We start from the raw sequence: 15212 nt of genomic DNA on the forward strand, positions 1-15212 counted from the left end.
ACACAGACCCGTATCAAAAAGTCAAAAACAAGCCGAGCGGTGGTGGCACACACCTTTAATCCCAGCACTTGGGAGGTAGAGGCAGGTGGATCTCTGTGAGTTCGAGGCCAGCTTGGTCTACAGAGCTAGTTTCAGGACAGACTCTAAAACTAGAGCAAAACCCTGTCTCAAAAAACAAAAAAAATAAAAACAAACAAACAAACAAAAAAACAGGGAGTTGGAGAGAGAGATGGCTCAGTGGCTAAGAGCAGTGCCTGCTCTGAAAGACCCAGGTTCAATTCCCAGCACCACAGGGCAGCTCACAGCCATTTGCAACTCGATTTCCAAGGGACCTGACACCCTCTTTTGGCTTCTAGGAGTTCTGGTACATTTGGGTGCATATAAACTCATACAGGCACACACACATAAATACAGAATACATAGATGTTTTTAAAGCCCCAAACAGACAAATAATTAAAGCTTCAAACCTTTCACAGCTCCATAATCATCTTAGCTACAGATAATTCTTCCCCTAGGGCTGGCAAGATGGCTCAGCAGACAAGACTTGGCTCCAAGCCTGACAGCCTGCCTTCAATCCCCCAGGACTTACATGGTAGAAAGTGAGAACCCATTCCTGCAATTTGCCTTCTTACCTCTCCACATGTGAACCATGGCACACACATGCTAAGACATACAATAACTAAACACTAGACAGCCAGGCTGTGGTGGTACATACCTTTAACCACAGCACTTGGGAGGTAGAGGCAAGCGGATCTCTTAAATTCAAGGCCAACTTGGTCTGTAAACCAAGTTTCAGGACAGCCACTGCGGTTTACAGAGAGAAACCCTGTCTCGAGAAACTAAAACAAACAAAGATAATAAATACTAAACAATTTAAAAGTGCAGTTGAGAGATTTTTTCCTACACGAGCTTTACCAGTTAAGATTATTTTGTGCAGAAGTTGGAGGTGGTGTGGTGGCACAGAGACACAAGCCCCAAAGCACTTGAGGGGCAGAGGCTGAAGGTCCAGCATAATCCTCCCCTAAAAGAGAGTTCAAGGCCAACCTGGGCTACCTGAGATCCTGACCAAAAAAAAAAAAAAAAAAAAAAGAAAAGAAAGAAAGAAAAAGAAAACGGGCCAGCAAGATGGCTCAGTGTATGTCCTAGGTGTTGTATGTTTCTAGGTGACCTTCCTAAAAAAAAATATTTATTTATTTTATATGCATTGGTGTGAAGGTATCAGATCCTGGAACTGGAGTTACAGACAGTTGTGAGCTGTCAAGTGGGTGCTGGGAATTGAACCTGGGTCCTCTGGAAGAACAGCCAGTGCTCTTAACTGCTGAGCTACCTCTCCAGTCCCCCCCACACACACATTTTAAGATGGGTTCAAGGTGTCCTCAAACTTGCAAACCTCAAAACTCCCAAAGAGCTAGGATCATAACTGTGCTCCCCAGTGCCGGTTGTACCAGGTCTAAAGACTTTAAAAAGAAAATATAAAATTTTATTGAAATGTTTTCTGTATCTATTAAAGTAACTTTTGTGGGAATGGTGGCTTTTTGAGATGGGGCTTTGCTGTGTAGCCCTAGATGGCATGGGAAGGTTTGGATTTATTTTTATTCTTTTTAATTATGTGTCTGTGTGTGGGTGTGTGAGTGCAGATGCCATCAGAGGTCAGGGCATCAGATCTGCTGGAACTGGAGTTAGAAGCAGTTATGAGACTTGGGTTCTGGGAATTCTGGTCCCCTGTAAGAGCAGTAAGTGCTTTTAACTTCTGAGCCATCTCTCAGGCACCTCCTTCCTCTCCCTCCCCCCATGGTCTCTCGTTGTCTCTCTGTGCATCTGCCTGTCTCTGTCTCTCTCTTTTCCAAACAGGGTCTCACTATGTATCCCTGTCTATGTAGAACTCTATGTAGATCAAGCAGGCTTAAAACTCACAGAAACCCATCTGCTTCTGCCTCCACAAACCGTGGGATTAAAGGTGTGTGACAAACTGGATGTGGTGTGCCTTTAATCCCAGTATTTGAGAAGCAGAAGCAGATAAATCCCTGTGTTAGAGTCCAGCCTGGTTTACAGGGAGTTCCAGGATAGCCAGGGCTACACGGAGAAACCCTGTCTCAGAAAACCAAAGACCAAACCAATCAACCAACCAACCAAACCAAAATAAGTATGTGCTACCATGTAGACCTGATCTTTTCCTGTGCTTGTGACAGGATTTCATGTAGCCCAGAATTGCCTGGAGCTCAGAGTACAGCGGAGGGTGACCTTGAACTCCTGATGTTGACACCTCCTGAGTGCAGGGATAACAATTCTACTGGCTTAAATTTGTGACCTTCCTATGCCAGTCCCCCTAGTGCTGTGTGTGACTCTGAGCCTGGGCCACTGTGGCCATCATAATAAATGATTTTTATATTTACTGCATTATTGCTACGGATTATATTGATTTTCCAGTATCAAACCAAGCAACCTAGGCAAACGAACCTGGCTATGTGCACTTTCAAACATGTATTTTAGTAAATTTTTTTTAAAAAAATATTTATTTATTTATTATGCATACAATATTCTGTCTGTGTGTATGTCTGTAGGCCAGAAGAGGGCACCAGACCTCATTAAAGATGGTTGTGAGCCACCATGTGGTTGCCGGGAATTGAACTCAGGACCTTTGGAAGAGCAGGCAATGCTCTTAACCACTGAGCCATCTCTCCAGCCCCCAATAAATTTTTGACTTAATATGGTGGCACAAACGTTTAATCCCAGAATTCAGGAGGCAGAGGCAGATGGAGCTCTGTGAGTTCCGGGCTAGCCTGGTCTATACAGGGAGTTCCAAGGCAGCCAGGGTTAAACAATAAGACCCTATTTCAAACATTCTTTTAACCATATTTTGTTTCTAATTTTTAATGTGATTTATTTATTTGTATGTATGTGTGGGTGCATGCACACCATGACTTATGAAATGGTCGGAGGATAACTTGTTGGAGCTGGTTCTTTCCTTACACCATGTGGGTACTGGGGATTGAACTCACCTGCCTAGCCATCTCACCAGCCTGGTCATGCATATTTTAATTGTATTTGTTTGCATTGCTTAATTTAGTTTGCTGATATTTTCTGTTCACTGGGATCTGGGAATTGAACCCAGAGCTAAGCTTACTCTGCCAGGCAAGTGCTGTACCCTTAGTTCCCCATCTACTCAGCAATTCTCATGTTTATGCTTAAGAGTATAATTCAGCTTGATACTTAACCAGTGTTGTCAGTCTTTTGACCTGGGACATGATGTTACTGTCTACAAGTTCACACTGAAGAACCACACAATCTTTAACAAAACATGCTCCCCTCCCCCGAATCCGATGTTTTATTTGAAGTTCAGGATCTCAAAATGTAGACCAGGATGCCCTTGAATTTAGACGACCCACTGGCCTTCTGCCTCCTGAGTTTCTGGGGTTAATGATGTTGTGCCAGAATGTCAGGAAAAGCTTCCTGTTTTAAATCAGGTCATGATTTTGTGTCCGGCCAACTTTGCAGGTCCTTGTGGCCACCCCCACCGTCTGCAAATTGACACACTTAGAAGACAGGACGTAATTCCTCCTAGGATAGATGAGAAGTCTAAGGCTCAGAGACATAGGAAGTTAGTGAGTCACACAGCATGTAGTGTGGCACTGACTTCAGATGTGGGCTTCTCTCCACTGAAGGACACATTCACTTTCTCTAGGAGAGATAGCAGTCACTAAGGTTGTACGGGCTTTGACACTCAGTTGATGTCTCTGAATATACCCCTTAGATTCTTGAGGCTCTGTTTTTCCCTGCAGCAAAAATCAAAACAGTTGGGGTTGAAGGGATGGCTCGACAGTTAGGAGCACTGGCTGCTCTTCCACAGGACCTCGGTTTGATTCCCAGCACCCACATGGTGTCTCACAATCATCTGTAACTCCTGAGCATCTGACACTTTTTTCAGGCCTCTAGGCCACTTGAAATTTTCTTTAGTGATGATAAACACCCATACCAAGAAGAAAGACAGAAGAATGAGAGAGAAGAGCGAGAGAGAAAACCAAGCAGTTGGTAATGACTCGATGGGCATAGGGCTGTGTAAGCCAGGTCTCGGCGGTTCAGCTGGAAAGAGGACTGGGATCTATTGGTAGTGTCTGCCATGCACACCAGAAGGCAAAGTAGCCAGCATTGCCTCCAGCTCTTTTGTGAAGTTGTGGCAAGGAAGGAGACTTCAAGATGGTTCTGCAGGTAAAGGTGCTTGCTGCCAGGACTGAGACCTTCAGTCCAATCCCAGGGCCCACAAGATAATGAGAACCAACTCCTTAAAGTCGTCCTCTGACCTTTCCACACTCACACTAGTGCACACCCATACTAAATAACTGGGAAAGAAAGAAGGAAGGAAGGGAGAGAGGGAGGGAGGGAGGGAGGGAGAGAGAATGTGTGTGTTTAACAGTGACCAAAGCTTGGCTGGGGATAAAGTTCAGGGTATAGTGCTTGCCCAGCATATGAGGTAGGGGTTAGTTCCTAGGACTGACAAAAGGAGGGGGATTTTTATAATCCTATCGCGGTGTGTTGGCTTACCCCTCTAATCCCTGTAGCCTTGTACTGAGGAAGTGAGGCAAGATCACCATGGCAGCTCAGGGCTACCCTGGGTTACAGAGTGAGCTGTGCATCAAGACCCACAGAGAGTGGAGGATGGTGGCACGAGGCAGTTATGGAAGCACTAGGGAGAAACAGGAATATCAGAAGTTTAATGTCATCCTCATCAGCACAAACCAATTCAAGGCCAGCCTGGATCAAAAGAGAGCCTGTATCAAAAATATAAAATGAACTGGGCATGGGGCATGTACCTTTATCTCAGCACTTGGGAGGCAGAGGCAGGTGGATGGATCTCTGTGAGCTAGCCTGGTCTACATAGTAAATTCTAGGCCTGTCACAGCTATGTAGTGAGACCCTGTCTGAAAACAAAGAAACAAACAAAGTTTAAACTGAGGACCAACCAGACACCTTAGCACAGCAGTCCCAAGGGTTCTCTGTGTTAAATGGCAGCAGCCGCCTAGCCTGTTTCGGATGGACCTGCAAGACAGCACAGTGATCCAGCCCCCTGGTGGCATATATGCTTATTCACCAGGGGTCACACTCACTGTGGTCAGTTATGGAGGAAACTGGAGATTCCTTTTTATTTTAAAGTAAGGGCACCTTCCATGGAGCCTAAAACCTAAGTTCCTTCCCTGGAGCTCACATAGAGGAAGAACCAACTGTCTCAAGCTGTCCTCTGTCCTCCACATAAGGGTGCATGCCAACACTCCACAATCTCCCTCACAGTAAATAGATAAAATATAAAGTAAATAAAGCCGGGCGGTGGTGGCACACACCTTTAATCCCAGCACTCGGGAGGCAGAGGCAGGCGGATCTCTGAGTTCGAGGCCAGCCTGGTCTACAAGAGCTAGTTCCAGGACAGGCTCTAGAAACTACAGGGAAACCCTGTCTCGAAAAACCAAAAAAAAAAAAAAAAAAAAAAGAAAGAAAGAAAAAATATAAAGTAAATAAATTTGCCCGAGCTATGCACAGTGGCTCATACATGTAATCCTTGCACTTGAGAGTCTGTGGGAGGAGTATGAAAAGTTTGAGGTTAGGGCAGTGGTGGTGCAGGCCTTGAATCCCAGCACTCAGGAGGCAGAGGCAGGCAGATCGAGGCCAGCCTGGTCTACAAGAGCTAGTTCCAGGACAGGCTCCAAAGCTACAGAGAAATCCTGTCTCAAAAAACAAACAATAAACAAAACAAAACAAACAAACAAACAAACAGAAAAACAAGAAAGGAAGGAAGGAAGGAAGGAAGGAAGGAAGAAAGAAAGAAAGAAAGAAAGAAAGAAAGAAAGAAAGAAAGAAAGAAAAGTTTGAGGTTAACCTGGGCTATGTAATGACTTAAAGCCAGTATGGTAGATATAGCAAAATCCTACTACCCCACCCAGAAAAAAAATTATGCTGGGCATGGTAGCACACACCTTTAACTCCAGAACTAGGCAGCCAGAAGCAGGTGAACTTCTGAGTTTGAGGCCAGCCTGATCTACATGTCAAATTCCAGGCCGGCCAATACTACAAAGTGAGACTTTGTCTCCAGAAATAAAGCCCATGTCATGCAGTATAAAAATGGTGGCTGAAGGGCTGGAGAAGCATCTTAGCAGTTAGTTTGTTTCCACAGGACCAGGACGGCCCACAACTGTATCTCTAGTTTCAGTGTATCCACGGCCTTCTTCAGGCCTCTAGACCCCCGCCCCCCCCCACCGCCAGATATGTACACAAACATGCATATGGCAACACACACACACACATATTATAGATAAATCTTAAAAATCAGATGTTTGAGGCCAGGCGGTGGTGGCACATTTCTTTAATCCCAGCACTTGGGAGGCAGAGGCAGTGGCGGGTAGATCTCAGTGAGTTTGAGGACAGACTGGTATACAAAATGAGTTCCAGGACAGCCAGGACAGAGAAACCTTCTCTCGAAAATCCAACCAACCAACTAACCAACCAACCAAACAAACAAACAACTAACCAACCAACCAAACAAACAAACAACTAACCAACCAACCAAACAAGCAAGCAAGCAAACAAACAAACAAAAACAAATTTTTGATGTAGGTGTTGAGGTCTTGGGCCCAGAGTTTAACCCAAGCCTTCACGTGAAGGTGGAAGGAAAGAATGGACCCCAGAACACTGTCCCCTTACCTTCACAAACACCTGCTGCAGCACACGCATGCCCATCATAACCACACACATGCTAACAAAGTTAAGTTGTTAAAAGTGGTTGGTGAGGGAGTTGTGATCTCGGCCAACCATGCGCGAGTGGTGCCAGCCCACATTGCCCAGCTGTGCATCCTCAGATCTGCTCCCTAAAGTTTCTTGGACTCTGGGCCACACTGTTGAACCTCAGATTATGGGTGCAGCAACCTGAGGAAGAATTTAAAGCCCTGTGTTAGGGCAGCTGGGAAGCATACTGAGATCAGTTAGTAAAGTCTGCTATGGGCTTAATTGTGAGAAGTGGAAGTAGATTTGTAAGGTTCATGCCCCTGCCTCAGCAGCATTATTTACAACCATCCCATGAGTACTGACTCCACACACAACTGGTTCTCTCCTTTTGCCTTGGGGGCCCCAGATATTGAACTCAGGTCGTTGGGCTTGATGGCAAGAGCCTTGACTTGTTGAGCCTTGACTTGTTGCGCCTTCTCCTGGTTCTCCTGGTTCCTTACCTTGAACTTCTGAGTCTCCACTCCTCACAAACTGGGATTTACAGGATGGTATTAGCACGCCCAGTTTGAGTGGAGCTGGGAATCCATTCCAGGTTTTGTTACATGCCAAGAAGCATTTTCCCCCCAGCTGCGCTGCAAACCGTGCCCTTGGGGTAGCTCCTGAAGTCTTGACTTAAAAGGTCTTAAAAGGTCTTTGGTTACCTCCCCAGTGCTGTGGAGGCAGATGTGCTCCATCAGGCTCAGCTGCCTTGCAGTCTCTAAAAGGTTGACACCAGACTGGGTGTAGTTCAGGGGCAGGGCACTCGCCTCACACAAGCAAGGCCCTAGGCATCTTGAGTACAATAGGGTGAGGGAAAGGGTGTCTTAGAGTGTCAATTCTGATGGCCAATCAGCTGAGAATGGCTACCTACAGTCTTCTGTTCAGAGTACTCCAAAGCCACATTAGTCTCTGGAGGAACATGCCCTGCATTGATTAAATCCTGGGCTTATTAGTAATGCCTGTCATGGGCACAGCAGTCAGACGGCGAACACTGCAAGGTTCCAACATTCACTCATTCTCTCTCTCTCTCTCTCTCTCTCTCTCTCTCTCTCTCTCTCTCTCTCTCTCTCTCTCTCTCTCTCTCTCTCGGCTTTCTCTGTATTGCCCTGGCATCCTGGAACTCACTCTATAGACCAGGCTGGCCTTGGGCTCAGAGATGAGCCTGCCTCTGCCTCCTGAGTTCCAGGATTAAAGATGTGTACAAACATGCCTGATTCGGCTCCCTAATTATTTTATCTATCTATCTATCTATCTATCTATCTATCTATCTATCTATCTATCTATCATCTATCTATCTATCTATCTATCTATCTATCTATCTATCTATCTATGTCTATCTACTTATGTTTTTTGAGGCAGGGTTTCTCTGTGTTGCTTTGGAGCCTGTCCTGGAACTAGCTCTTGTAGACCTAGCTGACTTCAAACTCAGAGATCCGCCTGCCTCTGCCTCCCAAGTGCTGGGATTAAAGGCGTGTGTCATCACTGCCTGGTGTAGGGTTTCCTAATGTTAATGCTATATTGGTAGCACAGCCTGTGTTTTGAGAACCTGCTACCCTGTTCTTTTGTTTTTTTAGGACAGGAATTAGACTCGGGACTCACACATACTAGACAGGCAACTTTGCCACCGAGTCCTAACCCCAACTTTCTCATGAGAAACTTTCAGAAATTCTCCCAACATAGAACATTATGAAGGCCTTTTCTCCACTGATCACATGAGAAAACCAAGTCTCAGTGAAACAGGAATCGCCCCAGGTGAAATGGCAGAACAGAGCCTGTTAGATAGAGATGCCTGCGGCCACACCCTACGACCTGCACCTGCGCTCCATCCCTGGTGTCCACAAACTGCAAGGACAGAGCCAAACCTGCAAGCTGTCCTCTGACCTCCACACACACAAACACGCAAATTTACAAGTGTAATAAAAATTCAAATATAGGATCAAAGAATCAAAGATCAATAATAATGAGAGCCACAGAGCCCCAGCGGCACACCTGCGGCCGAGCACACACTCAGCATGCACACGCCCTGCACAGACAAACAGAAACAGCAAGCACAGACGGGCACAGCAGCCCTCAGCTGTAGTTCCCAGGACCTGGAACTCCACACAGAATCAAACATGCCTTAAAAACAAAACTCAATAAAAAGACAACCCAACATCCGGCAGAGCACGCAGTGCTGAATACCTGTTTGCTCACTGCAAGTATTGCTTTGGAGCATAGGACATCGCGTGTGCTAGACATTCTGTCTTTAGCCTACATCCTAGTTTTTGGAGCCCCACTGTGTGTCAGGCATTGAGCATGTGGAATGTGGATTTTTGTTTTGTTTGTTTTGAGACAGGGTATCATTATGTAGCCCCACTGTCCTGGAACTCCCTGCATAGACCAGGCTGGCCTTGAACTCAGAGATCTGCCTGCCTCTCCTTCAGAGTGCTGGGATTAAAAAGCCTATGCCACCATGTCCAGCTACATGTTTTGAGACTTCCAGCACTATACCGAAAATGGAAACCATTTCTCAAATGGAGAAACCAAGGCCAGAGGTAATGGTTTAGTGTTTGCTGTGGAGCCTATCTTAGATAGGCCTGTGTGTGTGCGCGCATGTGTGTGTGCCACTGCTCCTGTGTGGAGGCCAGGGGACAACTTTTGGATGTTAGTTATTTTCTTCCACCATGTGTGTCCTAGAGATGGAACTCAGGTTGGCACAAGTACCCAATGAGCCATATTGCCAGCTCCAAGTCAGCAGCTAACCCCTGACTTACTGAGCCCCAAGTGTGGAGTTACCTACAGCTGTGCCCCCATCACGGTAGGGGAACCAGGGTGTGCTGCTCCCATCACGGTACGGGTAGCAGGGTGTGCTAGTTCTGCGGGTTTGCTGCCAGCCTGCTCACCTTAGCGCTTCTCCCTCCTCTCCGCTTGAGCTTAGCTGGGCAGGGCCTGGTGCTCCTTTCACAGCTGAACCTACTGAGCCGCCTAAGCCGATAATGGGGATCGGATTGGCAGAAGCCACACCCGGCCTGTCCTGTAGTAACTGCAGCCTGGGTTGGTGGCACCACAGCGTCGGAGGAACCTTGAGGACTGGCCCAGGACTGACTGAGCAGGACTCCCCCACCTCCACCTTCCTGGCCCCTCCTACGGGTCTGTTTCTTTCTCTTGGCTTAACCTTTCCCCTCACTCTTTCTCATTTCCACTGCACCCCCACCCCCCCAGCACCACCACACACAGCTGAGGTAGGGATTTGTCAAAAACACACCTAAAGGCACTTGCTCCTCAGACCCCCTTGGCCTCCAGCTGGGCCTCTGGGCTCCAATCACAGTGACAGATGCCTGGATACTGGTGACAATAGGGCATTGAGTGGCTATCTGTGCAGGCAAGTCGGGCCACCACGTGGTGCAGACTGAGCCTCCTATTTCTGAACCCTTTTCCTTCCTTCTACTTCTGTTAGGGGCCTCACCGTTTCCATCCCCCTCACTACCTCCTTCTTGAGTGTCCCCCCAACACCACCCATGGGAATTCCAGGCCTTCAGGGGTTCCAGGCCCTTCAGTAACCTGACCACACCCTCTTCTCTTTTGCGCATTCTTTTCAAGCAGAACAACAGAGGGTGAATCAGGAGGGTGCTATATTGTTATAGGGGTTCTGAGAGTCCCAAGGAGGCCACACTCCTGTTCTCAGACCTAAGTGAGCACCTTGAGGCCCAGAGATGGTAAGGAACCAGCCTGAGGTCACACAGCATGATGAGCCCGTCTTCGGAAGGCTTCGGGGAGGAGGTGGTCCGGTCTCGGGGTCCAAGAGAGAGGAGGCCCAGGATGGACGATTGAGCTTCCCGACCCCCACTATACTAGCCTCGACTCGAATAAGAGGCCGGGAACAACACTTGGTGTGCAGAGACACACAGGGAGAGATCTCCGAAGAGCAGAAAAGGTAGGCTGGGCGCGGGGACCAGACAAAGGACGCGCGGCGGCGCGGGGAGCTAGTCGCTCGGGGAGGCGGGGGTGGAGCCAGGGTGCGGTGAGCACTGGCCAGCCCCGCCCCGGGACACGCCCGGGTTACCGGGTGGAGGTCCGAGGGCTCGCTCCAGGTCAGGTCCTGGGGGCCTCAGGGCGGGGCCTGAATGGGCGTGGCAGGTAGGGCGTGGCACGTCGGGCGGGGCCGCGAGTTCGGGAGCTGACCAGCTCTGAGACTGCTGAAAGCGAACGCGCGCCGGCGGAGCGGCAAGAGTTGCGGGCGCGTTCAAGGTCACCCCGAGGCCCTGAGCCCTGGCCCGGGGAGGGCGCGTGCAGCAGGCCCGATGGGATGCTGCTGCAGCCCCTCACCCCCTCACCTGGAGGCAGTGGCTAGGGAACGGGAAACCCCTCTCTTGTCCGCTCCCCCACCCCCCTCGCAGCCCCGAGGCCCCGCGCGAAGCTATGGCCCGCGAAGAAGGGCGGAGAGACAAAGAGACCACGGCGGTGGCAGCGAGGCCTCGGGGCGCCCCCTCCTCTCTCCTCCCCGCTTGCCGCAAGGTCGACGGGGCTCGAGGACGAAGATGCCCGCCTCTCGGGCGCGGCTGGGGCCCGGGGTAGCGCAATCCGATTACACCCCGCCTCTCCATCCTCCCTCCCCGGTCCCCCCCCCAAAAAAAAAGCTCTCGGAAAATGCCGTGAGGCCCCTGCCCGGACCAACAGAAGGCCACCGCGGCCCGCGTCCTCCTGGGTGGCCTACGGGTCTGGGCCTGGGATGCTGGAAACATCCTCCGCGCCGCGGCCCCTCCCCCACAGTCTTCCAGTGAGGGGCCATCCCGACCCCGGGGTAGCCGAGGGCACCCCGCACACAGCCCAGCTTGCCAATCCTCTCAGACCAAGCTCTGCTCCCCAGAACTCCGGATGCGACTCTAACCACTCTCAGGCCCGAGGAACGGTCCTATCCCCCCACCTCAGGCCTAGCTAGGCCTGGTCCTACCCCCCCCACCGCGTCTCCGTGGAGCCAGACTCAGCCCCTCCCTCTCGTGTTCGTCTCGCAGCGACAAGGGAGTACCTACAGTGACCATTCTTGTGAGCCCGGCGGGCGCGGTCCGTATCGAGGGCGGCTCCGGCGTTCGTGCACTCCTGGGGGGGCGCCCGGTGCTCACGCCGGGGTCCCGCCCGGGCGTCTGCGGTTGCGGACGCTGCAGAGGCGGAGACGGAGGCGGCGGCGCCCTCGAGGGCCGGGACCCAAGCCTGGGGATGCGCGCGCCGACGGTCGGGTCCCCAGCGGCAGGTGGACTGAGGGGACGGGCGCGCGGTGGAGGACGCCCAGTGCGCGGCCCCGCGGGGCCCGGAGAGGTCGTCCTTCTCAACTAAGATCTCGGCAGTTCTGCGTTCTGCGGTGGGCCCTCGGTCCGGCCTGTCCCGTGCCGGGTGCCGGGTGCCGGGTGTCGGGTCCGCTCCTTTCGCCCGCCCGCCCTCCCTACCTCCGGCCCGCGCTGCGCGCTCGGCGCTCTGGGTCGCACCGCCGCCGCCCCCAGCCCTTTATAGCGGCAGCTGCCAGCGCCGACGTCGCTCATTGGCTGGGAGGGCGGGTCCCCGCCTCCTCCCGGCTCCCGACGGCGCGGCAGGTGGAAGCGGGTGCGCGCCGGCCGGACTCTGCATGCCGAGAATGAACATGCTGAAGCCTCACATTTCGGCTCCCTTGTGCCTGTGGACCCCGAGTCCTGTTTTGACACCGTTCTTGAGTACTCCTTGAGTTTTGCAGACAAAATGGGCTCCCCTCTTCGGTCCAGCACCTAACTCTGAAGTGGTAAAGACAGTTTTATTTGGCCTAAACACAACCAGAAGGTTGGGCAGGGACAAAGACCCAGACCCAGGCTGATAGATCCGAGGTGAATAGATTTCATCTCCACATGACTTCTGATGATATTAGAAATAATACTAGGTGTGGTGAGCCAGGGGGATCGTTGATAATTTGAGAATGGAATGGGCTACACAAGACTCTAAACTGACCTGGGTTACATAGCAAGCTCCAGGCTGCTTAGATTTTGTTTCTTTAGAAAGTGAAGAAAAAAGACAATAAAACAGAAAGAAAAAATAGGTGGGCACAATGGCATATGCTTGTAAGGCCAGCTTTGGGAGGTGGAGAGTCAGGGGGATCGGGAGTTCAAGGCCAACCTGGGCTACATGAGACCCTTTCTCAAAAAATAAAATAAAACTAAAGGAGAGACAGCTCAGCAGGAAAAGATTCTTGCCATGCAGGTCTGGAAATCTGAGGGCTTTTGTTTTTTGTTTTTGTTTTGTTTTTTGAAACAGGGTTTCTCTGTTTAGTCCTGGATGTCCTGGAACTTGCTTGATAGACCAGGGTGGCCTCAAATTCAGAAATCCATCTGCTTCTGAACCCAAGTGCTGGGATTAAAGTCATTGCTACCATGCTAGGCAGCAACCTGAGTTTGATTCTTGGAACCCATTTAAAGGGAAGGAGAGAGCCAACTCCACAAAATTGTCATCTGACCTCTAAACACCCGTGATATACAAACACACACTAATAGTAATAATAATTTTTAAAATGGGTTAGGAATATGGTTCAGTTACTAGCATGCATGAACCCTGGGGTACATCCCTCGTACTACATAAATTTGACATGGTGCTGAAAACCTGTAATCCCAACACCGGAGATGCTGAGACAAAGGGTCACATATTCAAGGTCATCATCAGCTACATAGTGAATTCCAAGTCAATCTGAGCTACAAAGACCTTCTCTCAAAACGATCAACAAAACCAAACAAGAACAGCAACAAAAAAAAAAAAAAGAAAGAAAGAAAAAAGAAAGGAAAGGAAAAGCAGAAGTAATTAAGCAGTTAAGGAGGTCTTACTGTATCCACTGTGGAAGGAAACTAGACCTTGTGGGTGCTGAGTGCACCAAGTACTCTAGGGTTTAGAACGTGGGCGCTGGCACCCCCTCTGGCAGGGAAACGCCACGCTGCTCAGAAGCAGGTGAAGAGGTTTGTGCTAAGACTCTAGACCACTGACCCCATTACAGTCACACAACCTCTACTCACAGAACCATAGATAAGGAAGGCCTCCAAACTTGGGCAAGCAAGGCTTGGCAGGCCTACTGGTTAATATCTGGCTTTCTGGGAGTGTGATTGTTTGTCCTGTGGAAGCACCCCCCTTTTTAGGAGGCAACACCTCCTTTAATGTTTACTGCTTTTACTGGATCAGGGTGGGGGCTCGAGCAAGGCTTCAGCACCACAGACAGCGGTCTGACTAGGTGGAAAGGCGCGGCTGGCGGAAGACCAGATTCTCTACCCCAGCCTAACCTAATCATTTTTTTAAAAAATTAACATTGAATGTGTGTGTGTGTGTGTGTGTGTGTGTGTGTGTGTAGGTCAGAGGGAGGACAATTTTTAGGATTCATGTCTCGTCTTCCACCATGTGGGCCCCAGAAATCAAACTTATGTCGCCAGTCTTGGGGGCAGACACCTTTACCCATGAGCCGTCTCCGCGGCCCTATTCTTACTCTTGTATGCCCCTTCATGATCCGGCAAATCATTCTGATTTAACCAATCACGAATGACTCTCGAAAGACCCAATTGCAAGATGCCCTGGAGATTGAGCCAATGAGAGAACATACGATGAAGGTGCTGCCGTGCAGAAAGAGGGCGGGCCAATCAGAGTGGCCCACACAGAAGGGGCGGTGGCAGAGCAGGCTCCCAAGTGGCTCCTCTGGGGTTTGTGGAGCAACTCGGCTGCCGATGCAGGACCCACCACCACAAATGATGCCCCCCCACCCCCGCGCTCTGCCCCCGCGCTCCCTTCGGCTGGGAGTTTCCCTGCTGCCAGGCTACTTCCTGGGGCAAAGGCCGTACCGCGGTTCCCATGGAAACCGCCTGCTCCTATTGCGCGAGTAAGAGAATCCGGGACTCTTACAGCGCTTAGACCAGCCCCTCAGTTCTGCACCACGCTAAGGTAGACCCGAGTCCCAAGCGGGAATTGAGTCTTGTTGCCACCCCATCGGGACCAATCTGCGCGTGGCGCTGCAAGGCTCCCAGGGGCACGTGTCAGAGCTCGCGGCTGTGTTCCCTTGGGTCACGTGGCAGCAACCATCCCGGGTCCGTAGGCTCATGCACCACCTGGTGGTGGCTCCTCCTTCCCCACGAATCTCCCTGCACGTAATGGGGTCAGGTCCTGTTCCAGGAACACACCTAGCCATCCTCCCATACTGGGATTGATTCTCTGTCACTCTGGCACAAGAGCAAAAGACACTTCCTCAGGGAAGTCCCCTCCCCACTCCCCTAACCCAACCCATCACTCCATTTTCTGTCCAGTGCTTGTCTCCAGTGTACAAGTCTCATTTGGGTGTTCCCAAATGTGTGTTCAACAATTTAGCTCCTCCCACAGTCCTCTGGGCCAGGAATCAACATTCTGAGACATGGGAGGTGTGGGCATCAGGATTCTGGTACCCCACACACACCCTGTGGGAGCAGAGGCTAACAGGAAAGGTTCCTGTGTGCTATCCAAGGGCA

This window comes from Arvicola amphibius, chromosome 3 (genome assembly GCF_903992535.2).
Source record: "Arvicola amphibius chromosome 3, mArvAmp1.2, whole genome shotgun sequence".
Classification (NCBI taxonomy): Eukaryota; Metazoa; Chordata; class Mammalia; order Rodentia; family Cricetidae; genus Arvicola; species Arvicola amphibius.